Source organism: Emys orbicularis, chromosome 8 (assembly GCF_028017835.1).
Source record: "Emys orbicularis isolate rEmyOrb1 chromosome 8, rEmyOrb1.hap1, whole genome shotgun sequence".
Taxonomy (NCBI): Eukaryota; Metazoa; Chordata; order Testudines; family Emydidae; genus Emys; species Emys orbicularis.
The window spans coordinates 97,779,828-97,807,717 of record NC_088690.1 but is presented as its reverse complement, the minus strand read 5'-3'; positions in this window follow the sequence as shown (position 1 = coordinate 97,807,717).

The following is a 27,890-nucleotide window of genomic DNA, read 5'->3' as shown; positions in this document are numbered from 1 at the left end:
CTGAGCAGGTTGAGGTGGGACCCTGAGGTAGTGAAGCCCCTGGAAGCTCAGGTCTCTATACTGGCACCCATGTAGGACAAGCTAAGAAAATAAGGAAAATCATTTGCTTTACTTTTCCCCCCTCTCATGTGATCTTTTTTTTGGACTTGGCACAAGAGCTATTTTGGGGCTGGACATGAGCCCAAGTGAAAGGACATGGATTTCATCCAGTCTGCCTCCCCCATGTGCTTGGAGGGCTCCAGGGAGCTTTGAACAGCTGCCGTGATGATGGGCTTAAAAGCTTCTCAGTTAGGTGTGGTGTTCTCACTGATTCTTTCCTATTGTCTGGTGTAACCCTCTAGCAGCAAAGCCATTTTTCTCCCCGAACAGCTGCGCTGTGGTCAGAGATGGTTTGTGATGAGTGGAACTGCAATTTGTACATCGCCCTGAATTCACATGGGACTTGCTCTCCCTCCACATGCAGTTTCCTTATTTGCCAGTTCACTATAAACCAGTTTTGCTTTGTATTCTCAAGGTACTATGCATACGGCAGGGCCTCAGTATGAAGCAGGATTGCTTGAGTTCTTGTAAATGATATCACAGGAATGCTGTGCGGAAGCCAAAGGCAAATATCTAACAGGCCATTAGAACTAATGGTCAACAACTTGTCAAACACTGGCACCTGCAGTCTAACAAGCTGCATTGCTTCAGTCCGTGAACCTACCTGTTTCCTGCCTGAAATACCAGCGGTAGGAGGCAAAGCTGTTCAGTCACTCAGAGAGCACAGAGCTGGCAAAGCCCTGTCAGATGTTGGAGGTTTTGAAAGACAGATTGTTTGTGAAAGACAGTGGTGTTTGTGGAATTGCTTCTCTCTTGCTCATGCAGGCCCATTGACAGCTGAACAAGAGGAGGGTGAGTTGGGGAGCTGTGGGAAAGCAAATAATGTGAAGAGAGGGTCGGGCCCATGTTCAACGTCCCACATTCTAGAAGATTTTAAGGGAATTCAGGCTTCCCTCCTCCTGTTCTGCACACCCCCACTCTCCCTATCCATCGTGTTCCTGCTCCCTTTCTACACACACACACACTCTCTCTCTCTCTCTCTCTCTCTCTCTCTCTCTCTAATAATAGCAGGAATTCCAGAGGAGAGAGTAGAGGAGGAGAAGTCACAGCTTGTCAGCTGTACCCCCCAATACACACACGCTCTCCCCAACCCCACCCATCGCTCATGCACACATTCCCTGGGGGCAGTGACTGAGGGGAGAGGAGGGAGCAGAGAGTCCCTGTAAGGGGCTCAGGGGACTGTGAGCGGGGTGGTGGGGAGGAAGGAGCAGAGCGTCCCTGTAAGGGGCTCTGGGGATAGTGAGTGGGGTGGGTTTTGGAGGTGCCAAGCAACTGCAGGCCCCATTGACTTTAGTTGAAACTGTGAATCCTCAACAACTCTGAAAATCAGCCTATAGGTGTCTCATGCAGAGTGCCTGAAACTTGAGGCCCCCAAGTGGACCCTTTTGAACATTTGGGACTAAGTGATCCAGCAAGTAATTGACAAAAATGTAAAAAGAACCCAGATATCCCAGTATTTTCCTGCAATCACTGTCCCACTCTATCTCCAGTACAGAATTCAAGATGCAGGCTAGCCAATGCCTTACGTAACAAGAGGGAAATGCACTTGTCCAGTATAGCATTTAATCTACTTGACTGGACTGTCTGTTTAAAGCCTGCGGTGCATATATAGCAGCTGTGAATGGGGTTAAAATATCAGCACCTCTGTTCAGAAAGTAACCTTTTGCCTGGCAGGGCTTATTATTATTAATTATTATGATGATTATTTTATTTGTATTTCATTGTTGCCAACTGAGATCAGAGCCCCATTGAACTAGCCTGTCAGTGCACATGTGCAACAGCTCTGACTTTTAACTGTAGCAGGGGAATCTATTAAACATTTTCCTAACGTGACTCTGATTTCCTAAAACCTCAGTTTAATACACTATCAGATCGTGTAATCAATAGTGATCATGCCCAATTTCAGAGGCAAATTTTGGGCTGACAGATGGGCAATATTTTGTAGTCCAAAAACTGTGTGTCAAATGATTATTTTAAAGCACATATGGAAAAGTTTGCCATGTGTTACTGGCTTGGTATAAAACTGACCTTATGGTATCAGAGAACAGCTACAAGAATGGCTAAAGGATTAGAAAACATGCCTGATAGGGTACCTCTACACAGCATTTAAAGACGTGCAGCTGGCCTGGGTCAGCTACCTCGGGTTTATGGGGCTCAGGCTGTGGGACTGGAAAATTGCTGTGTGGATATTTGGGCTCGGGCTGGAGTCCCGGCTCTAGGACCCCACGAGGGGGAGGATACTAGAGCCCGGGCTCCAGACTGAGCCCGAAAGTCTACACAGCAATTCTCCAGCCCCTCAGCCTAAGCCCTATGAGCCCGAGTCAGCTGACACAGGCCACCCACAGCTGTGCCGCAGGTCTTTTATCCCTGTGTAGATATACCCATAGTGATAAACTTGAGGAGCTCAATCTATTTAGCTTAACAAAAGGAAAGTTAAGGGGGTGACTTGATTACAGTTGATAAGTACCTACACAGGGAACAAATATTTGATTATGAGCTCTTCCTTCTAGTAGAGAAAGGCATAACATAATCCAATGGCTGGAAGCTGAAACTAGACAAATTCAGTCTGGAAATAAGGTGTAAAGTTTTAACCATTGGGACAGTTTGCCAAGAGTCATGGTGGAGTCTCCATCTCTTTCAATTTTTAAATCCAGATCGGATGTTTTTCTCAAAGCTATGTTCTAGGAATTAATTTGGGGATGCTCTACAGAGGAGGTCAGATAACGTGATCACACGCATCCCTTCTGGCCTTGGAATCTAGAAGATGATCACATTCTGGTCTAAAAGCTTCTATCTGGCTAGTCACAGCTTTTACCACAAGGGAGAGCTCTGTGCACAGCTACTGCCTCCCAGACAAGTGGAAGCGCTTCCAGAAATAACTAGAATTCAATGACTTCCTTTAAATGGCACATCTGATGTTGATATTTTTCTGTTGAGTTCACGCTGGTGAAAGAGCTCCATCTGCTTTTTCAGGTTTGCTTTTGTCACGGTGCTCAAGAGCCTATTTGCTACAATAAGAATAGCTGGCACATCTGCAGTGCCCTACAGCTGAGGGCCTTGATGCACTTTGAAAACACTGATTAATGAAACTTCAACACCCCTCTGAAGCCTCAGTCAATGCAACTCCCTTTGGTACCCCTGGTAAGTGTCCTTTTTACAGAGCGGGAAACTGAGGCACAGATTGGTGACTTGAGCTGTCCATGGTCACGCAATCAGTCAGTCGCAAAGACACCCACCACTATCAGCCTGCAGGAGAAACTGAAAATCCTGTGTCCCCTCAGCTGACACCTGTCCCTATCCCCATGCCCTGGTTTCTTTTTGCTATCTGGGGGGAAAGATTGGCATCAAAGAAATGTAATTTTATATTCTTTTTTAATAATCAGACAAATAATATACTCTTACATCATGTGAATCCAGACAGCTGAGGTGCTTAAGAGCTGCAGCTTCTCTGGATAGGACTCCTTTCTCTCTCTCTCTCTCTTTTCCCCTATCACATTCAATGTCACTTTCTAGTTGCAGAGATAGCAGCAGTGTTCCTGCAGTATCCACAGCTGTGCTGCCACTACAAGTCCTGACATTTGAAGACAGCCTGAGAAATTCCCCAGACGCGTGAGGGTAGGTAGGTGTGCACAGGACTCTTTCCTTCTAATTCTCTGCTCTGACCACTAGAGACCCTCCTAGAGGAATCCTCGGACACTTCTGCAGGGTACATAGAATCTTTGATCTTTCACTGTCAAAATTATGGGTCAAATTCTGCTCTCAATTACACCAATATAAATCTGGAGTAATTCCATTGGGACAGATCCTCATTCACTCCTGGTTTAGAGCAGCTAAAGAAGAGCAGAGTTGGGCCTTCTCTGGAAAGGTACTGAGGATATGTGGGGAGAGTGACAGGAAACAATGATGTTTCTCATTAAGATGACCTAGTTCCTCATGATTTCTAAGCACAGCACTTATTCTACAAACCAGACCAGGGTAATTCTATTTGTCTTTTTTCATTGTTCTGTGATTAGATTATACATTTTATAATCCATTACATGCTGGCATCTGAACAGGAACTACAGTGTCACTTGTATTAACAGTTAGCAGCTGTCTCTCTCCTTTGCCATATGCATACACTTTAAATCTGTGCCAGAGCATTCACCACAATCACACCAAGGTTACTGAATTATCAGGGAGCCAAATGTCCAGTGTTGCATTGTGACCATTTGCTCACCCTAAATTTGTTGACAGGTAGTCTTGGCTTTCTTCTACATTGCACAGTGTGAAAGGGCTCAGGAATCCTTAATGCTCTGTGTCCTATGTAACTAGTAGGTTACTGCACTTTGAATCCTCTAGTGACCCATGGTAATTATCACCTGACAGGTGTTAGGAGATCAATGTGAGATGATTCTCCAGTCCTGTTCCTAGCAGACAGGTTCCTATAGTTGTCAACAACTGGCACCTTTATTGGCAATCACAGCTGAAAGGCAAAGTATTGCGTGTAGATGGTTAGGTTAGGGGGGAGGGATAGCTCAGTGGTTTGAGCATTGGCTTGCTAAACCCAGGGTTGTGAGTTCCATCCTTGAGGGGACCATTTAGGGATCGGGGGCAAAAATCTGTTTGGGGGAGAGAGAGCTCAGTGGTTTGAGCACTGGAGTTCAGTCCTTGAGGGGGCCACTTAGGCATCTGGGGCAGAACTCAGTACTTGGTCCTGGTAGTGAAGGCAGAGGGTTGGACTCAATGACCTTTCAGGGTCCCTTCTAGTTCTATGAGATAGTTGAGGCATGCTGTGCAATGTTGTAGAAGTTTTTCTGCTTGTACTGTATCTGTCCTGCAGGAGGATTTCAAATTGTTAGTCAAGCATCTTTTAGTGGCATAAGTAAAAGAATTGCATATTATAATATACAGCATCTTATTTATTAGAAAGGAGCTAGAATGAGTTAAGAAAGGTGGAGCTCTGTGATCTAACAGGTTAGTGCACTTGCCCTCCAATTACCGGAGACTGTGGTTCAATTGCTGATTTAATTCATATATGACAATGTCTTTGTTGGTTTGCATTCTGTATCTGCTGGACATTTGTTAATATCATACAACAGCCATTCTATTGAGCATGATTGTTCATCCCATCATCCCATCCCATCAGACTGGAACTGGAATTGTATCACCTTATAGGATTCCTGCTTAACTGAGTATCCTATCAGGAGCTGCCTCTCCTCTTTGTAAATTTACAGTGTGTTGTTGTCATATTAAGAACAGACTTTTGGCCTACAGAACACTGCCTTTGGAGAATGCATTTACACTTCACATGATATGCCATATTGGCTAATTTAGAAATTACTGTTTTTCTTCACTACCTGGCCTCACCTCCCCACTAATTATGTTACAAAGTCATGTGATGAGTGAGGGGACTGTAGAATGGTTAGAGCATAGAACTAGGCACTCAGCATTAACAAATTATGAACCAGCACTAAGAATCTTCAAGGAGCAGCACAAATTGGTTTGTACTCTCTTCAGTGGACAAAAGATACCTTGAATTATTAATGGTTATCAGTACAGGACGATGGGTTAACTAGTGAACTGATCTTCAATGCAAACTTATTTGTCTGAAAGTTTTTAATCAAAAATTATTTTTTTAAGAAATTTATTTTATTAGATTTGAAAGATAACTTTTAATTAAAAACTCACTTCTTACACATTTAGACGACTTTTTTTTTTTTTTTTTTTTTTTGCAATCTTGGACAATGACAATGAACTATTTCATTTTTTTGGTTTTAGCAGGTTTCACTTTCAGGCTCTCATGCACTAGCATGATGTCATGATGTTTGGATGCAAATATTGCAGGTGAATGTTTAAATCCAGTGGTTTAGATGGAATTAAAGACATCATAGAAACATTTTTGCTTCTACTGAAATAATCCCCTGCAGTGAAAACTGATTACTCATGTCCATTTATATCTCTGTGGCTTTGTGAATGACACCGTTTCAACTTTTGACTTTACTGCCACTCCTGTGTCTTTCAGTACAATTCTCCAAAAACTCGGTCTCTCATTCCTTTGTATCACCTGCTTGTTTCTCTGGAACTTACTTTCTCATTTTCTGGCACTGAAAGGAAGAGTTGCTTTCCTAGTCTGGGGACAGAGGATGAAGAGAGAGAGTCTGGTATCTAAGATTCAGTGCAGCCTGAAAGAACTACATCACACAATTGCATTTTCTGACCTGATCCCCAAGAGAAAAACAAAATTGCAGCCTTCAGTGTCTGGTGGCTGTTCCAGTGGATACCTCACTGTCCAAAATCTCAAGGAATTCCTTATTTTGTCTTAACTCAACTGAGCCATTTGTGCAAATAGTGTCAGCCAGCCCTGTTCACACAATGCGAAGCTGGTTACAAGCCATTCTCCTGGAACAGAGGCATAAGGCATTTGAACAAAGAAAACTCTGTCTCTTCCCTTCCACTGGCATCCAGGCAGTTAACCCAGAAAATTGCAGCTTGCCTTTGTCTCAGGCATTTTTTAAAGCGCCCTTCTTGGCTTCTGCAAACCTCTCTTCCACAGCAGCAGAATTTCATTATCTCCCCTAGAATGCATCAATTTGTCCAGATTGGCTTTGCCACACAGTTCAAGTCACCGTGGGCGTTTTGTTTCATTGATGGTGACATCCTGATGACTGCCACAAGGAGAGTGCACCCAGACTATGGGGGGCTGTGATGGCTATTCACAAGGAGCCCAGGATCTGTTCCCAATAAACTTATATTGGAACAGATTGGGGTCTGATTCTGAGCGGTGCAGAGCAACTGCAACTCCCATTTTGGTCATATAGGGAGGGTGCTCAGCACTTAGGAGCAGATCCTGATACAGACAGAGACTGTAAACCCCAGCGTGAGATGTTCCATCCTGATCTAATCAGAGGTCCACATTAAAGATGAGGGTGGGAGCATTTTGGCCATCTACTGCTGTGAGGTCACAGGATTCCATGAACAAGGTCCACACACGGGATTCAAGGTTTAAGATCTCACTGGAAAATACCAAGCACATGAGAAAATGTGATCAAATTGCAGGGAAAAAATGAAAAAAAGGTGGGGGCTAGAACATTCAAAGATTCCCCTGTGTTACATGTACAAATCAAAGGCCATTGTGGTGCTAACTGTAAAAAGAGTAGCTGGCACCTCCTTCTCCAGCACCTTCTGACTGAGAATGTAAATAGTCCGACAAATGCCATGTATGCAGTCAGCATTTAGTTCAAAGAACTAGTTCCTGGAGGAGAGCACAGAAGCTAATGAGTGGGACTCGCAGTGGTCATCCATTTATACATGTGGGTTGTATTTTTAACAAAATTTGTGATGTAATTCAACAATAACCCCCCAATGATATCTGTGCTTATTTATTATTTTTGTTATCAGGATCCGGTCATGGAGCAGGACCCCATTGTGCTAGGCGCTGTACAAATACTGAACAAAAAGACAATCCTTGCTCTAGAGCGCTCACAGTCTTAACTCCATAAATCTGGTCTTTATGCAAAGCACTGCGGACACCAGAACTGTACGGTCCAAGTCTGACTTCAGTTGTAACTATCTTGGCACAAGTACCACATCTTCTGTTAAGTGTCAACAGCACCACACACACACTGACCATGCTCAATACTTTGTGCTTCTAAAGCCCCTTTCACCAAAAGATCATCCAAGCACTGGTAAAAGTGCTTTACAAATGTCAACAATGAGGCCTTGAAGCATCCCAGTGTGCTAAGTACCACTATGTCCATTTTACAGATGAGGAAATTAATGCCCAGAGGACTTGTGCCTGTCATCAGTGGGAGCATGATCAAGGCCAAACTGGTTAAATTACTGGGCCAATATTGCATAGGAAGTTGGCGTGAAAGCCAATAATAACACATAGATCACTGGATTCATAATTCTGTGTTTTAACCACTAGACACTTCCTATGTAAATAACAATAAATCCTAGAACCACAGAACAGAAATGGAAAACACCTATTAAATCCAGATAACCTCCAGGATCAGTCAGAATTAGCCATCACAGTCCATTTGATAGAGCTGTAATGCTGTTACAATAAATTAAAACGATGGCATGCCTAAATTGGATCACTATATTTTCACAGGTAAGTAATCCTGATTTATTCAAAAATGTTCTCTTTTCAGTGCTTCACTCCCTGCTTCCTACAAATTAAATTACTGGAGGATTAAATTTCTAAATCATATTGAAAATGTTCTTTGCTTTTATTCTTTCAAGTGATCTTTGCATTACATTTTTTACCACGTGAGAAATGGAACTACAGAAAAACTCCAATACAACTGTTAGGAACACAGTGAGCAAAAAACAGATGAAGTACACAAAAATGAAAACAATGGAAAAGAATGTAAATCGTACTAACAAACAGCTTTGTAATAAACACAGCTCACGTCAATCCCATCCATTAGTAACAAATGTTTAGTTATATAATAAGTAACATTCTTATTGCAAGAGTCCCAAATTCAGATTATATTTTGCCGTCCAAGTGAACACAAACAGGCTGCCAAATCTGTTTGCATAAATGCCGGAGATCTCAAAAGTTTTGTCACTTGAACTGGAGAAAAAAATAATGGAGGTAAAAGAACACATTTTTTTACCCTGCAAATGGGGCATATGGACAGACGGGTGTTTAATGGTCATAAATGGTCAGTTTTCAGAATGGAGAGACATAAACAGTGGTGTCCCCCAGGGGTCTGTTCTGGGACCAGTCCTATTCAACATATTCATAAATGATCTGGAAAAAGGGGTAAACAGTGAGGTGGCAAAATTTGCAGATGATACAAAATTACTAAAGATAGTTAAGAACCTGGCAGACTGCGAAGAGCTACAAAAGGATCTCTCAAAACTGGGTGACTGGGCAAAAAAATGGCAGATGAAATTTAATGTTGATAAATGCAAAGTAATGCACATTGGAAAGCATAATCCCAACTATACATATAAAATGATGGGGTCTAAATTAGCTGTTACCACTCAAGAAAGAGATATTGGAGTCATTGTGGATAGTTCTCTGAAAACATCCACTCAATGTGCAGCGGCAGACAAAAAAGCGAACAGAATGTTGGGAATAATTAAGAAAGGGATAGACAATAGGACAGAAAATATCATGTTGCCTCTGTATTCAAGGTTCAGATATATTGGAATTGGAAAAGGTTCAGAAAAGGGCAACAAAAATGATTAGGGGTATGGAACGGAGAGGAGAGATTAATAAGACTGGGACTTTTCAGCTTGGAAAAGAGACGGCTAAAGGGAGATATGATTGCGGTCTATAAAATCTTGACTGATATAGAGAAAGTAGATAAGGAAGTGTTGTTTACTACTTCTCATAACACAAGAACTAGGGGTCACCAAATGAAATTAATAGGCAGCAGGTTTAAAACAAATAAAAGGAAGTATTTCTTCACACAATGCACAGTCAACCTATGGAACTCCTTGTCAGAGGATGTTGTGAAGGCCAAGACCATAACAGGGTTCAAAAAAGAACTAGATAAATTCATGGAGGATAGATCCATCAATGGCTACTAGCCAGGATGGGCATGGATGGTGTCCCTAGCCTCTTTTTTCCAGAAGCTGGGAATGAGCGACTGGGGATGGATCACTTGATGATTACCTGTTCTGTTCATTCCCTCTGGAGCACCTGGCACTGGCCACTGTCAGAAGACAGGATATTAGGCTAGAACAGTGGTTCTCAAACTAGGGCCGCCGCTTGTTCAGGGAAAGCCCCTGGCGGGCCGGGCCGGTTTGTTTACCGGCCGCGACCGCAGGTTTGGCCGATCGCGGCTCCCACTGGCCGTGGTTCGCCGCTCCAGGCCAATGGGGGCTGCGGGAAGCATCGGCCAGTACGTCCCTCGGCCTGCGCCACTTCCTGTAGCTCCCATTGGCCTGGAGCGGCAAACCGCAGCCAAGGGGAGCTGCGATCAGCCGAACCTGCGGACGCGGCAGGTAAACAAACCGGCACAGCCCTCCAGGGGCTACCCCTGAACAAGCAGCGGCCCTAGTTTGAGAACCACTGGGCTAGAAGGACATTTGGTCTGACCCAGTAGGGCCATTCTTATGTTATGTTCTTAAAACTCTTTTCAGAAGAGCAAACCTTTTAGGGGTGTAGATTTGACACTAAATTCTGAGTACCATGTGAGGAGTTCTAAAGTAATTTGGATTAAAGAATGATACTATCTTTAAGGAAATTAGCCTCTCTGTCTCAGTCTCAGTGAAATTGTCCTTTGCTGCTGCTGTTCTTTTTATTTCTAGAGGCCACTGTGTGTTTCATTGAAGGGGGAAAAGGAGCTTTTGGAAGCCACTGACATAGTAAAAAAAAGGGGCACGTGGATTTTAATGAGTAAGACAGAGGTGACTGGGGAACTGCTGGAAGCCAGTCACTTTCCGTGAACTCTTTGAAGATTTGTGTGTGCTCAGTTAGGAACACAAACACACAGGCAGAAAACACCTTCTCTAGGTTCTGATCCAGCCATTCTGTCTGCAGAAGATCACAGATGTTGGCTGGGCCTCTGGGAAAATGGAGCTGTCAGCCAGGCAGAGCTCAGTAACCAGCTTCTGACCTCTTTAAAATTCCTCCCTTACTGACTTACATGCAGAGAAGCCACTCCTGATGTGATGGAGACTGATGCTCAGTGAATCCCCTAACATCATTCCCTGACATGGAGGGAGGTGGCTACAGGATTCTTTGTGTTTTTTACCGGGGGGTCAGGCTCTTCAGCTGCACAAGTCATTTAATTGTTCGGATGGATGAAAATATTTCTACTATCTGCATCTTACTGCATGCTTGACATGTGTGTCCTTTGCAAATGTTGCCCTAAAAGTCAGCATGATATAATGAGTTTGCTATTAAAATGTTAATGTAAGATGGCAGATCTACTTACTGTACACAGTTCCTGTTGCCCGAATTTGCTGATGTATACTATAGCACACAAGGACGTTTTATGGGATAACCTGGAAAGGACAAAATAGAAGAAGAATCTTGATGAAAGGGATAGCTATGTGTTCTCATTATCTCGATAGCTATACACCTCATACACAGCTAAATTTCCTTATTGTTCTTCAAAATGCACAATGAAGTTGCTCGTCAGGTGTGTATGCAAGGTACATTTATTAGTTTTATTACTGAAAATCTTGGTTCTTTTGCTTTGTTTCCAATGGATCCATCCCAATAGAATAAAAGTGGGGAAATGAGCTGTTTAGGACCATGTAGTACCTTTGACCTTAGCACAACATTCCTATGGATGTCAAAGAGTTTTCCACACATGGACTATGAGTATTGTGTGGCCTGTACTGATGTCGTTAACTGTCACAATGTCTGTGATTCTTACATAAGAGAAAAGAGTTTGAAATATTGGCTCTGATCATTAATGAGGAGATCCAGTATTCTGCCTCCAACAGTAGCAATTCTCCCAAGGAAAGCAAAATACAAAAGAAAACCAAGCACACGCATGATGAATGTACATAAGGGAATTCCTTTCTGTGTCTCACTAATCCATATCTTCCTCTGCATTGCTGGGAGTGATCATTAGGATCCTATTTTCCCTGCTGCAAACACGGTGAACTTGCCATCATCCTTAAAATACTTTAAACTCCTTTGATACTGGAATTAAGCTTTTTAAAAATGGCATGGTCTATATTCTATAGGGCAGCTCTCTGGGAGTCAGGAGTCCGGATCCTATTCCATCCTTTTCCACTGATTTGCTTATTGATTTTGTGCTAGTCCACTTCATTTTGCTTTACCCAAACTGAAATCCAACTGTGACTCAATTTCCCCATCTGTAAAATGGGGTAATAATGCTTACCCACCTTTATATAGTGGTGTGAGATCTGCAAAAAGACTCCTAAAAGTGTGAAGTATTATTTTATTAATGCTTCTCCATTAAGATTTATTCCCCACTTGGGTCAATATGATCCTATAGTCAGTATTATTATCTTCTCCATCCCCTACTTCCCATTGATCGCTATTACACAGTGTTATCCCTGAGCTTGTACTCAGTGCAATTATTAATGTCCAGTTTCCATGAAGATTTCAGATCCTCTGAGCCACCTCTGACACTGGCCCATATATCTATAGCAGGTGCACATCTGACATGTTTTGTCCTTTCGACAGGCTACACAGACGCTCCTGTTCTCCTGTTTGCATTGCATTGTTCCCTCCAGCTTCCTGTCACAGGTGCACTCATTGAACACCCGTGTATTCCTTCTCTAAGGTGGATAGAGATCCTGCAAATACTAACTCATTTCTTTCTTTCTTTTTAAAAAAAAAGCATGTGTCAGTTTTTCCTTTTTTCACTGTACTGTCCTTTGGGTCAGCTACTGTGAGTATAGGCATCTCAGTGGTTTCTGTTTAAAGGCTGCTCCTTCTTTACCAGGTGTGAGGTTTGACCTCTTGCGCTGATTTGCCTTCATACATTGTCCACCCTTGTAGGTGCAGTGTCTCATCGGAAAGCTACCCGTTCATGTACGTCCTCTGCACCTAACTAGACACCCTGCAATTTTCCCACTCCCTATCCCTCTCAATGTCAAGCTTTCAGCTTGTTCTCAGAGTAGCAGCCGTGTTAGTCTGTATCTGCAAAAAGAACAGGAGTACTTGTGGCACCTTAGGGACTAACAAATTTATTTGAGCATAAGCTTTCGTGGGCTACAGCCCACTTCATCGGATGCATGCAGTGGAAAATACAGTAGGAAGATATATATATACACAGAGAACATGAAACAATGGGTGTTACCATACACACTATAACGAGAGTGATCAGTTAAGGTGAGCTATTATCAGCAGGAGAGAAAAAGAACTGTTTGTAGTGGTAATGAAAATGGCCCATTTCCAGCAATTGACAAGAAGATGTGAGGAACTGTAGGGAGGGAAAAAGAAGCATGGGGAAATAGTTTTACTTTGTGTAATGGCCCATCCACTCCCAGTCTTTATTCAAGCCTAATTTAATGGTGTCCAATTTGCAAATTAATTCCAATTCAGCAGTTTCTCATTGGAGTCTGTTTTTGAAGTTTTTTTGTTGAAATATTGCGACTTTTAGGTCTGTAATCGAGTGGCCAGGGAGACTGAAGTGTTCTCCAACTGGTTTTTGAATGTTATAATTCTTGACGTCTGATTTGTGTCCATTTATTCTTTTACGTAGAGACTGTCCGGTTTGGCCAATGTACATGCACAGTAGGAGGCCTGTTGTCAAATGGTTTTATTGGTACAAAGAAGTGAAGCTAAATGCTTCTAATCCTTTCAGGGTGTGGAGACAGCTCAGAAGAGGCCTTCCCTTTTAGCAGGACAAAACATCTTTTGTTTTAAACAATTGATCCCTTTTTTTGTTTGTTAGTTTACTGGAGGAACATGGAGCTGGCACCTTTCCTGCTGGACTGCTCATCAGCTTGGTTCTTAGCTTAAGAAAACAAAACCCAAATCCATTTCCTGGCCCATACAAAATGATGGGGTCTAAATTAGCTGTTACTACTCAAGAAAGAGAACTTGGAGTAATTGTGGACATAGGCGCCGACTCCATGGGTGCTCCGGGGCTGGAGCACCTACGGGGAAAAATTAGTGGGTGCTCTGCACCCACCATCAGCCAAGCTTCCCTTACCCCCCGCCCCACCTCACCTCCTCCTCCTCCCCTGAGCGCGCCGTGTCCCGGGAGGAAGGGGGAGGAGCGGGATTGTGGCGCGCTCAGGGGAGGAGGCGGGGAAGGAGTTGGGATAGGGGCAGGGAGGGGGCAGAGTTGGGGCGGGGACTTTGGGGAAGGGGTTGGAACGGGGGCGGGGCAGGTGGGAAGGGACAAGGGCGGGGCCTCATGGAAGGGGTGGAGTGGGGGCAGGGCCAGGGGCAGAGGGTGGTCGAGAACCCACGGGAAAAAGGGGAAGTTGGTACCTATGATTGTGGATAGTTCTCTAAAAACATTTGCTCGGTGTGCAGTGGCAGTCAAAAAAGTGAACAATGTTAGGAACCATTAGGAAAGGGATAGCTAATAAGACCAAAAATATCATAATGCCACTATATAACTCATGGTATGCCTTTGAATACAGCATGTCGTTCTGGTCACCCCATCTCAAAAAAGATAGTATAAAATTGGAAAAAGTACAGAAAAGGGCAACACAAATGATAAGGGGTATGGAACAGCTTCCATATGAGGAGAGATTAAGAAGACTGGGACTGTTCATCTTGGAAAAGAGACGACTAAGGGGGGATATGACAGAGATCTATAAAATCATGAATGGGGTGGAGAAAGTGAATTTACCCCTTCACATAACACGTGAAGTGAGGGTCACCCAATGAGTTTCAAACCTGATGGGTTTCAAACAAACGTAAGGAAGTTCTTCATCACAAAACATACAGTCAACCTGTGGAACTCAGGGGATGTTGTGAAGGCCAAAAGTATAATGGGGTTCAAAAAAGAATTATATAAGTTCATCCAGGATAGTGAATGGCTATTAGCCAAAATGGTCAGGGACACAACCCTATGCTCTGGGTGTCTTTAAACCTCTGACTGCTAGAAGCTGGGGCTGGATGACAGGCTGGATCAGTCAATAAATTGCCCTGTTCTGTTCACTTCCTCTGAAGCATCTGCCATTGACCACTGTTGGAAGACAGGATGCTGGGCTAGATGGACCCTTGGTCTGACCCAGAATGGCCATTCTTATGTTCTCTCTTCCTGTAATTCACACTGGCTGTAATTCAGCTTGGTCTTTTTTGTTGTCTCTCCAGTGACCCCCACTTCCGAGATGTACCATGGCTCACTTCACAACCAGCTCAGTGGGCACCAAAATTGCTAGGCACAAAAAAATCCATCCTCCATTTTGGGGAGTCTTGTTAACTTTTCATTTTTTTTTGTAATGCAGGAAGAAACTGAATAGGCATGTTGGATCTCTAGATTTACTGTGACGAGTAAAGTGACTCAGCTCTCTGAACTAAAAAAGATGCACCAAAGCTACTTTTGGCAAAGGGAACAAAAGTCAGTGATCTGATTCATGTAGTTTTGGGTTTGCAAATTGGGATTTAGGGCTGAAATTTGGGGCCTATAGTCCAAGCCCAAATAGCATGTGCAATTCTTAAGAGGGGAGAAGATAAATTAATTTGCTGGCTCAAGCCACAGGATTTGGCTCCAGATCCAGTTTCTGAATCTCATCTCAAAGTTCCAAGGTGTTTGGAGACAGGGATATGTTTTTGTCCACTGTACAGCATGAGTCTGTCAATCTCTCAGGGCAGAATCAATGTGCTGTAATGGGGATTTCCACAGGATTTGGAGGCATTGCTAACTTTCTCTGCAGGATTTTTCAGAGAAAGACAATGTGCCTGATGCACTTATGAAAACCAGGAGGAACTCCCTGGAAGCCAATCAAGTTACACTGGTGTAAAACTGGTATAAGTGAGAGGAGAATCAGGCATGAGCTGAGGGATGGATGGAGAGCCAATGACTGTTTAGGGAAAGGAAAATCTGGATCAGTGTTCCAAGGCCTATGAAAATGAGCAGGGCAAGATGGAGCAGCAAGGTCCATGTTTCTGAGATGATGACTGAGCAGAGCTGGGAGGAACTGAATGTGTATGTATGTTCTAGGCTCAGTGCTGACATCCATCTTATATGTGGCATCAGGGCTTTTGCACTTTGGAAATTCTCCAGGAAACTAGAGCTTGGGTTGGGAACTTCTGGTTCTAATGTCTGGAAACAAATTTTTAAAACAATTTCATGGTGGTTTGTAATTTTTTTCCAGTTGTTAGGAGGATATTGGAGAACATTCCTCTCCTCTTAATTGTCTTGTTAGAATGTAAAAAATAGAGCCTAGCTCATTTTAATCTGGCTGAGGTTTTGAGTTTCTTCTAAAGCCTGCTCAGCATGAGCCTCCAACGGACAGTTCTGGGATTGCTCTCCGAAGCCTGATCCGAATGCAAAGTATCTACAGTTAAGCACAGAGACTGTCAGGCCTCATTTCTTAAATTTGAGTGCCTCAAATTTTTGGTGCCTAATTTGACACACCTTGGGCCTTGAATTAGAGTGGTGAGTGGCGAGCTGCTCTTAAAATCAGGCCCGAGGTGTCTTGAATTGTCTCCCCAAAATTAGTGGATGCTCAAAAATTTAGGCATAATTGACTTATCCAAGATTACAAAATAAATCAGTATCAGAAGCAAGAACAAAAGCCATTAGTTCTGAGTCACAGCTCCTCTGACCACTAGCTACATGCCCTTGCTTACCAGGCATGGAACAGACATTATGTTCCTGAGTCTATGGTTCTTACATGATAAACATCAAATAGCAAAATTGTGCTGTTACAAAAACATACACTATCAATCAATCAACTAGCTACTGCTCGGTATACCATTGATAGAACCTGATGCCTTTCAGAGGCTTTAGGCCCAAGCATATTTCTTGTGTGTGCAGCCTCAAAAAGCTGAAAAAGCCCTTTGTGAAGGAAAGGACTGCCAAGGAACACAGGGCTGTGGGTCTCCTCCAAGCCATTAAGTTTTTGAAAGCTTTGCACAAGAAGCAGAGAGGCTGGCAATATCAGTTTGCAACAGTATTCATTGCCTAGCATAAGTCTGGTTTTCAAGGCCACAGTTTTAGATGTATCAGATGCCCGGCCGCATTAGACAATGATTTCAGAAGCTTCTCTCTGTGGGTTTAACCCATCTTAAGGGTGTCCCTTCCAAGCAAGTTATTTGGGGCATAATACTGTGGTCTCATGGCATGAGCCTATGTTACAGCTTTCCAAGGGAAGTGTGCAGCAAAACCTCCTTGTCCCATCTTTGGTACAGCCACAATCACATTGCATATATGAAAGATGTAGTCTATACCTGAATGTGTCAGAATGAGATTATCTGTTACTATTACCCCATGTCCAAGATGAGTGTCGAACAAAACCATCTGTGAGAAGGTGATGAAGAAATTTCTATCCCCGGCTCTTCATTTCTCTACTCGTCTCCCAGACTCCCACTCTTTGCTCTTTTGTTGTCTCTTGCCAATCCCTTTCTCCCATGTAATGATGTGTTGGTGTTCTTCCATTGTTTTAAGGCTGAAGTCCCCACAGAGCCACACTAGTCAGCTGACATTCAGTATTCCTGGAGGAGATCAATGCAAGTTGTTTAGCTGGTCTTTGGATGTCTTTCTTGTCGTCCCTGAGGAAAGTGAGAGCCACAAGAGATGGACTTGCCCCTTTGGCATATGGCTAATGACAGCTATTGATGTGAATGAAACTTTGCCTTATCTATAATTACCCATATTGTTTAGGCACACCTTCCCTGGACATTTCTGAAGGTTTAGTAGTCTCTTATTTCACTCATTGGATCCTCTTCCACTTAGGCTTCCTCCTCCTCTAGAGAATTCCACCAAGGCTGTCCATAGTTTAATTTCACTTTCACATTCAACTGAGAACCCATTTCTGATCCATTCTTCATGCATTTGGCTGTTAATGGAGACAGGTTCCACAGTGTCTAATCCCCCGGAAAGCTCTCCACTTCCTCCTGTGTCATACTGCCCAGAGGCTACTGAGCAGATAATGCTAAGGACAGGGTCTCCATCTTTCCATGTGAAACTGGAGTCGCTTTCCATCTCAACAGCACCTTTTTATACATGATTATTGATCACTCCTTATCCTTCAGGTCATACGTGGATCAGAAGGAGATTCCCACGACTAGTGTTAGAGTATTGTGCAATTAGAAACATTCCACTGGTTTAACTCTTTCCTCTGAAGCAGCACTATAGGCCACTGCCAGAGGCAGGATACTGGACTAGCAGGATCATTGGTGTATACAGGTATGGCAGGCTCCTACGACTCCTTGTCATATGTGACAAGGGGCCATAAGAGACATATGTGGGGCTATTTGCATGTGGTGGCAAATGTTTCTACATTGAAGGGGTTAAGAAGTTGTATTTAAGAAAGCCCCATTGTTCTGGTTCTTTCTGTTCTAGAAGGACAGTGTCTATGATGCACTAAGGGGCAAGAGAAGTTAAAGGAGAGAAACCTGGGGTGGGGCGGGAATCTTCAAGTTTCTGTCAGGGCCATGAGGGAGCCAGAGCTGTGGAGCTGATTAAGGGACAGACCAGCTCAGCTACCTCACGTGTCATACTCCATTAACTGCAGAATGTGTATCTTATGTCGTCCTTGATGTTTCACACAAAACCTAAGCATAATACGCCTCTTCTCTTCTGTCATGCTTTTTTCTTTTATTTTTTCTGAGTCAGCAAAACCTCCCCTCTGAGGCCTGCGGTGCCGGTGCCATTTTGTTTGTGGAGGCAGGTAAAAGGAGAAAGGTCCTTACCTTTTGTTGTCCTGAAATGGTTTATTTGAAGCTGGATATTTATGAAATAATCCTCATTCAGCTCCACTGTAATCCTACAGAGATGGGAGGTAGGGAGAAGAACTGTCAAGTGCTTCTGGGCAGTAGCGCAGCAAGAACAGTGGCAAGTATTATAACACCAGCAGGAAAATCACTATCCCCCATGGCATGTGTTACAACCAGCACCATCATTAAGTAAGCTTTGCGCCAATGATGGGAAGCTGTGATGGGGTGTACCAACCCTGCACTGGCCCAGAAAGTGTTAACCATGCAATTTGAGCGCAGGAGGCCATGCCCCCAGACCCTTGCTGGGCATGCTCCAGTTGGAAGCAGTATATAAGAGGAGGCAGCTCAGCTCAGTCTGGGTGGACTGAGGAGGACAGTGGATGCATGCTGCCTATGGAGGCTGAACGTGCTGAATCCATGGCAGGCCCCCAGTTGACGAGGGAGATGGAGGGCGGCTAACGCCAGAAGAACTGCAGGATCCGGAAGCAAGGGTAGGAAGTGACCCACCACGTTGAGAGGGAAGCCTGAACCTGAAACCAGTACTGCTGGGTCCACAGTGCCCTGGGTTGGGACTTGGTGGGCCTGGGTCTCCTACTCCTTTCTGTGCTGGCCACTAGGCCTTGCTGCCCAGAGGACAACGGCAACCCTGTAGACTCTGGCTGCTAGACTTCGCTGCCCAGAGGACAAGGGCGACTCCGTTGGCTGTGGTTGCTACACCTCGCGGCCCGAAGGTGAGGAGCCACCAACTCCGGAAGGAGATGATCCGTCCTTTCCTTCCCCTGATGGCCTGATACCCTGCGACAGAAGCCTTCAGATTTAATACTTTCTTTGCCCAAAAGATGGAATTATATGTGCACACACATAAACATGTAAGCCGTGAAGTCTCTGTGTGCATAGGCCCAGCTACATTGTATTGTTAAATGTACATAAAGCCTCTGGACATGCTAGATTTCTGAGTGAATAACTTCTTACAATAGCCTTTGCATTTCAGGGCAATTGTACATTGCTCGGGTGGTTATAGCCACCCAGCCATTGTCTTCCTGCCTTGTAACACCACCTAAGCCACATTATAAGCAACCAAATAATAATGTACTGCTAGTTATGTCTTAGCTATACATGTGTGTGTTTGTGTAACTTTTATGGTTTGAATGGTACTTTAACATGAGAATAGACAAAGTCATTGTCACTTGAATCAAACACTGACTTGCGCTATTTAGTAATTAAACCTTTGGAATCTTGTGAATAAAGCATCACTTCTTAAATGACTTTTATGTCCAGTCTCTGGGCAGGTCTAGATTAACCATTAACAATGGGCAGATTAACCATTAACAATGAAAATGAAAAAAATATTTTACCCTTCCACGGTGCGTCAGTAGAAAGAGTGCATGGCTCTTTATTAATATCATCACCCCCATTTTACAGCTGAAGAAACTGAAGCATACAGACTTTAAATTGTTTGCCCAAGGTCAAAAAAACAGGAGTAGAAACCAGGTGGAATGCTGATGTCAGTGTGAAAGGTGAGAGCACAGCACAGTGGAGGTCTCAGAGGAGGAGAAAGTCAGAGCTTTCCCAAGGACTGGTGTGAATCTTGATACTGGGACCTGACTTCAGTTCGTTTTGTGAGGTTGGTGTGCTGTACTAGAGGAAGAATGTCTGGTAGACGGGACTGCCGTTGACGAAAGGTTCAGTTTATGGAGCAGAATTTGACGTTGATAAAGTATGCAGTGTTGTAGCTGTGTTGGTCCCAGGATATTAGGAGACAAGGTGGGTGAGGTAATATCTCGTATTGGACCAACTTCTGTTGGAGAGAGAGACAAGGTTTTGAGCTACACAGAGCTCTTCCTCAGGTCTGGGCTTGATGACGATACATAAGTAAGTCTTAATAAAGTAGTAAGAGTTTATTAAAACATGGTAGTTGAAGCCCCTAAATGGTATGTTTTAAACCAGCCACTTTCTAGAAATCTTTACACCAAGAAGGGCAACTAAAGCAAGACAAACACAAAATGTTTGTTTCCTAAAGGCCGTATTAACCCCTTCGGTGCAGCGTTAGGCATCAGCTACGTGACACAAAACACGTGCAGTGCTGACTCGTGTACCTGGGTCACAACCTCTTTTTTCAGTGTTCTGGCTGTGCCAATGAACAACAAGGGGGCTGTGGTTAGCCAGAAAGGTGCTAAAGGGATTATTTGTCATTCCCGTTTATTAGCATGTACCGCATGCTGTGGAAGTACTCCACTGCAGCAGAGGTGGGTTCTAATCTTGGTTTCAAAGCACAAGTGGAAAATGAGTTTGCTGTGTCTCAGCCTAGTCCTCAATTATTTTCCAGCTAACTAGGGGGATTGTTTTACAGCATGAACAAACACAGATACCATAGGCTCAGCTGCAGACAGCTACGATTGGGTTAGTAAATCAATTCTATTAAAACTAAATAGCTGCAGATGTCTATTTTGAGTCAGGTGGATCTGGGCCAAGGATTAGAATTTCTGCACTGGCAGCACTCATAATGTGAAAAAAACAAAGTAAACCCCAAAAGCCCTCTCCTTCATCTGAACTCCAAGAAAGCAGAGAGGGGCTAGCAGAGCTGAGCTGTAACCCAAATACAGAAAGACAAACTAAAGCTGAAGGTCATTAGCAGTGATCTGAAGGGAGGCTCAGGTTAGCTAACAGTTATTGTTGCAGCTCCGGTGAAACCAGATAGGTGCTAACCTGAAAAGGGAACATTAAATTGACTTGTAAGGAACAACGAAGTGTTAACAGAGGGTTTCCTGAGCACAGGGAACTACCTTAACTAATATAGGCAGAGGGTACACTGGAATGCATGTACCATAGGAGCTATTGTGCAAACTACTAAAAAGGTACATGAAAAATGTTTGACAGCCAGAAAAAGGTGAATAGCTTTAACTCCCATTAAAGTCAGGGGGGAGTTAAGGGCACTCAGCACCTTGGAAGATCAGGCCTGACATGAGTAGAAGCACAATCCCTCCCCTCTCACACATAATGCAGTGGGATTTTCCTTGTCAGTAGAATGTCTTTTTCTGTTGAGGGATTGGTGGAAGAGCCTCTTTGGCTCAGCATCTTCCTTACTTCCATCATCCTTCCCTCATTATTATTATTTGTATTACAGTAGTGCCTAGGAGCTGCAGTCATGGACTACGTCCCCACTGTGCTAGGTGCGTGACAAACACAGAAGAAAAAGGAGGCCAACCTTCCCTCCAGCTAACGGCTGGATGTGGCTCTCTCTGTGGTCCATTAATGCCGCTTTTGCATCAGCTGGGGGGAGCACTGGAGAGTAGGTGGGAATTAGTCCCAGACCTGGGATAATGTTGAGTTTTTTTTATAAATAGGGAATCAGAGCAGCCAAACCTGGTGCAATGGGTGAAAACTCAAGAGGCTGTATACCTGTCATACAAAGTCTCTGAGCAACAGTAAGCAATCCTGTGTTTTGCGCCATAAACTCTGTTATTTGGTTTTGGAGACTGATTTCAGTTTATTTTATTTGACATCTGCCAGTAAGATGAAAGGAAACTGTGATATATTATTCCCAGGGTAGCTTGGCTCATATCCCATGTTTTCACTCATATTCCTGCCATGTTCCCAATTTTTCCAGCTGAGTTTGAAAGAGGCACATGATAGTCAAGCAACTTGTCCAGGGTCACAGAGTAAGTACTTGCTCATCCCAGGATTCTCCTTTTTCACAGTTCTTCACTCTAACTAAAGGAGAGAACCCCAAAGCACAGCTGTAATGTGCTGTAATGTACTGTAAAGTGTTAGATTTAGGCCTAATGGAGCGGGGCAGAGAGAGCACATTTTAAAAGCAAAGTAGTAATCAGCTATGTATAAAAATATGTGACTACGTATAAGTAGTAACAGACAATGGCCAATCAGTGAAAGAAAGAAAAGAGACGGATGCTGATGACAGCAACAGCAATAGCTGTAGTATTACACCTGGGGCAGGGAAACTACAGAATTGTCCAAGGCACAAACAGTAACTAGGGAAAGTGAGAAGCAACTTGATGTGCAACATATTTCTTCTGCCAGTGGTGACACTGCAGGCTCATTTACAGAATCCCCTGCCACTGCCTTCTTAAAAAAGAAAAAAGTGTCCCCCATCAAACCGAATAAAAAGATCTGTGGTATGAGGTATCAGAGGGGTAGCCGTGTCAGTCTGTATCCACAAAAACAACAAGGAGTCCGGTGGCACCTTAAAGACTAACGGATTTATTTGGGCATACGCTTTCATGGGTAAAAAAAACGACTTCTTCAGATGCTTGGAGGTATGAGATGTATGAGGTGAATGAGGCGCCCATGTTGAGGCCCACAGACATATTCATGGCATTTTCACATACCTATGTACAGTGCTACTGTGCCTGCTGTTGGTGGCACTAGCAGCATTCCTGGAGATAGTCTAGATCCTGAATCCCAAGAATAATTTATATTCTAGAGACCTGATTCTCACAAGCTCTTCCACCTGGGTTGAACCCTACACCAGTGGAGAGCACCATTTGCTTCAATAGTGTAGTTCTCAGCCGACGACTGCCTTCAAGGTGCTCCAAGCTGCCCCTGCCAATCAGCTTGTAGGATCAGGGCCTTGACCTGTAAACTGAGATTGATGAACTGGGTTAGGATGGAAGAGGAAAAGAAAGAGAAATATGCTGAAGACTCTTCCCCTGGTAGAGTAAAAGAGGAATAAGAGGGGAATTGTCCTGGGGGGAGGATGGGAAGCCACATACCCGGCTGCCTAAAAAAGTGACTCCAAGACAAAAGAAAGGTGAGGGCAGTGGTGCTTATAGCCCATTGCCAAGTGCCGGCCCATCTGAATGTGAAAGTAAAAGCTCATCAACATCTAAGGGAAGAAACATTTTCTACCCTGAGGCAGAAGATGTCTCCAAGATTGTTTGCTGTAGCCTCAAGGAAAGAGATCTGTGAGGTTTGATAGCATATATCAAAAGCATATTGCCAGTATGACCTGGTTGCACTGGAGAAAAAAGTGGAGCCTTGAGAGGTGACTGTCGTAACAAATACAGTACATCCCAGCATAGGCGCCGACTTCTGCTTCCGCAGGTGGGTGCTCGACCCCCCTCTGCCCCTGGCCTCGCCCCAACTCCACCCTGCCCCGCCCCCATTCCAACCCCTTCCCCAAAGTCCCCGCCCCAACTCCGCCCCCTCCCTGCCCCTATTCCGACTCCTTCCCCAAATCCCAGCCTGCCTCTTCCCTGCTTCCTCCCCTGAGCGTGCCACGTTCCCGCTTCTCCCCCTTCCCCCCAGCACGCCGCCAAACAGCTGTTTGTTGGCGTCAAGGCGGGAAGCGCTGGGAGGTAGGCGGAGGAGCAGGGACGCGGCGCGCTCAGGGGAGGAGGCGGAGGTGGGGCATGTGGGGGGAGCTTGGCTGCCAGTGGGTGCAGTGCACCTACTAATTTTTCCCCATAGGTGCTCCAGCCCCGGAGTACCCATGGAGTCGGCGCCCATGCATCCCAGTGATTCCTTTGGAGTTCAGAATCCATAGTCAATGAACAGTTAATTGTGAGATAGACTGCAGACAGCAAAGTACCAGCACAATGATTATCTGTGCAATAGCCATTCTCTTTGGCTCATAACAGGGGGTTCATACAGATTCATTGCTATGGCTTAATATATCATTTGGAGCACATTTTGCAGTATACATAATGATTCATCTGTGCCCAGCTTAATAAAAAAAAACATTCCTTAAGAGAGAGAGAGACAGTGAGTGCAATATATGGTCACATAAAAAACAGAATGTGAACAAATGAACACATCGCTCGGTGGGTGTCATTCCAAGAAATATCTCACTCAGCTCCAGGTTTCTGAAATCTAAATGCCCCTGACAGCTTCTTGGAGTTTAAAAAAGGTTACAAGGCAGCCAACCCACTATCAAAGCTTCAAGACCAAATTACTGTGTGGTGTTAACTCCTAAAGTCTGCCTTCACATCCCCCTCCACAACCCTATTTTTTTATGATCATTGACAATAGAGACTACATTGTGAGATCAGAGAATGATAGCTTACTGTACAACAGCCATCTTGCCTGCTATGTCTGAATTTGGTGGTGCAAGACCTTCTGAAGAGATATGACAGCATTCAATATCTTCTGACAGTCGGTAATAATTGTATACGTATCCATGTACACGCACGCACACACACATGTGTGTATACACCAGGGCCGGCTCTAACTTTTTTGCCGCCCCAGGCAAAAAAAAAGAGCGCCGCCCCGCCGTAACACGCCCCCCCAGTGCCACGCCACCAAACCCTCCCCGAGCACGGCACCAGGCCGCCCAAACCCCCGCCCCCGCCGAGCGCCGGGCCGCCCAACCCGCCCCCCCGAGTGCAGCGCAGCGCCGCACTCGGCCGCCCAAACCCCCGCTGAGCACCGCACCGGGCCGGACCGCGCCACGCTGGGCCACCCAAACGCCCGCCCCCCAAGCGCCGCACCACCCAAACCCCCGCGCCCCCGAGCGCCGCGCCGCCAAAGCCCCCGCCCCCCCGAGCGCCGTGCCAGCCCCCGCCCCCCCCCCAGTGCCGCGCCGCTGAAACAAAAACAAACAAACAAAAAACCCCGAGTGCTCCCCACCACCCCAAGATTGGCCGCCCCTTCCAAGGTGCCGCCCCAAGCACGTGCTTGGTCTGCTGGTGCCTGGAGCCAGCCCTGGTATACACACATCTGCCCCTTCACCCCCTCATGTCTGTTTGTGTCACTCAGTAATAGCCTGTAAATGCCTTGGAAAAGTGCATGAGAATACTCATTTGGTCCTAATGAAGGGCTCAATCCTGCATTCCTTGAAGTCAATGGGAATGCTTTTATTGGCTTCTGTGGGAGCAGGAGCAGGACCCAAAACGTGTCAAATTAATGTGACTTGATGCTCTGCTAGATGGAAAGGTTGCTGGAACATCACAAACCCATGCAAGTATGCCTAGGGGCACAAGCAGTTGGCAAAGGTCTAGGGAGTGGATTTAGAAGCTTTGGTTTCTTTTTGCTACATGGCAGTCTGCTACAGACAGTTTGGATGCATGCTCCCAACAAAGCTTGTTTGGAATGCATCAATCGCTATTATTCCTCTCCAGTTCCCGCACTCCTGCCTCTGCAGACAGACACAGCACTCTGGGAACTCAAATATAATGCGTTTATTCTGATGCTCATATCAGAAGTATGCAGAAAAAAAGAAAAGTACAGAACCACTGAGGAAGCATTGTGATTTGGCTGCTAAGAGGAGAGCATTCCAATCCTGTCACTGGTCATACAGGACGATGAGTTTGCATAGTCTTATTTCTGTCCCCATCATAAAATTACAGCAAAATTACATTTTGCATTGTTTCCTTTATTGTTTGTGGTTGTGTGACATACTCTGATTTTTGCTTGAAAAGCAGGTTGTATAATGCAATTTGGTAGTGCAAGAGGCAGGGAGGAGGGGAAAAATAGCTCAGTGGTTTGAGCGTTGGCCTACTAAACCCAGAATTGCAAATTCAATCCTTGAGAGGGCAATTTGGGGCAAAAATCTGTTTGGGGATTAGGCCTGCTTTGAGAGGGCGTTGGACTAGATGACCTCCTGAGGTCTCTTCCAACCCTGATATATTCTATGAAATGCTTTCAAAGGCAATAATATTAGACTCTATTCTCTCCCCTGTTCCCCTTTGAATTGTATATTTCAGATTTTACATCATTTAAAACCATCTCCCCATATAGGACAAAACAGGTAAAAATATATTAAGTTTATTTACAAAATGCCTCATCTGACATTTGTTCCCCTAAATGACTCCCAATATCCCTCTGATGATAAACATCAGGAAATATTCACTAGGTATACTTGTCCACAAACTGCCAGTACAAATTATTTGTACAGAATTCAGCTTTCAGCCCCAGTAACATCTACTGCGAGTGTCCAACTAGTTATAGATTCTCCGGTGTTAGCCATTTGATAAGTGTTGGTCTCATCAACGTATTAACATTAAACTAAAACAATAACACTGTAAGTATACAAAACCAATAAAAAATGCTGGGGCATTTTGGCCCATTGTAGACAAAACCAAACATCAATGGTAGAAGATTTTAAAGTGAGAAATAATAATACTTAGCACTTTATAGTAGTGAAGGAAGGCTATGTAAACATTAGCTAATTAAACTTTACATTACACCTGAGGTAGGCAAATAATATATGGAGATATACCTTTCTCATAGAGCTAGAAGGGACCCTGAAAGGTCATCAATTCCAGCCTGCTGCTTTTATTAGCAGGACCAAGTACTGATTTTGCCCCAGATCCCTAAGTGGCCCCCTCAAGGATTGAATTTACAACCCTTGGTTTAGTAGGCCAATGCTGAAACCACTGAGCTATCCCTCCCCCCATAATAATTATTGTTACTTCCATTTCACTTGAGAGGGAACCAAAGGCGGCGGTGTGGCTACTCAAAGACACATGGGAAGGCAGTGACACTGCCAGAATTAGAAATCCCTCCTTCTCCTGAGCCTGACTTAGCTCTGACAGCAAACGATTTCAGGCTCACAAGAAAGGGAATTCCAGAGCTCAATACTGATTGCTGGGAGTGCTCATCCAGTGATTGTCAACAGGGCTCATAGCTGATCACAGCCATTGTGATGGTTCATAGGGAGAAAGGCACTCTCTAAGGTAGCTCGGATCCAAACCATTTGGGTTTATATATATTCACTTATGCACATGCTTATATTTTATGTTGTGTGTTATGGACTAGCTAGAAAATAAATCTCAGTGAAAACGAGAGACGTTTCATTCTGGTGTGCACAAAACTCTGTTTAAAGCTGTACTGTACTGGATTATTTAGTATTTAATATTCATTGTGTTGGTTTCACAGATTTCTTTGAGGAAGCTTTACTCAGGCACCATTCTTCTCAGTTGCTCTGGTAGCATAAAAAGTATGTTAGTATCCCTTTAAATGCAGCAGGCTGAAGTTGGGATGAATTCAGCCTGAACATGGCTCAGTCATTTGATGAAAGAAGTAAAAGAGAGAACGCCATAGGGCCGCCAACCCACCACTGTTGCTGTTTCCTTTTTTAATACTGATAATTAGCCCCCATGCATCTCATGCTAGTTGAAGCTAAAGGAATCAACAATAGTAATTGCTTTGTGGGTTGGAATTTGTGTCTGGCAGTCTTGAATAGAGCGGTAGGTGAATGGGCAGCGGCATGCTTGTTCTGAATTCATAGGGTGTCTAGAAGTATACACAGCTACCCCTATTGACATGGTTTATCACAGGGGTTCTCAAACTGGGGGTCGGGACCCCTCAGGGGGTCACGAGGTCATTACATGGGGGGTCGCGAGCTGTCAGCCTCCACCCCAAACCCTGCTTGCCTCCAGCATTTATAATGGTATTAAATATATTAAAAAGTGTGTTTAATTTATTAGGGGGGTCGCACTCAGAGGCTTGCGATGTGAAAGGGGTTGCCAGTAAAAAAGTTTGAGACCCACTGGTTTATCAAATGCATTCATTCAATATTGTCCTATCCAAATTAAACATATTCATCTGAAAATGAAAGTAC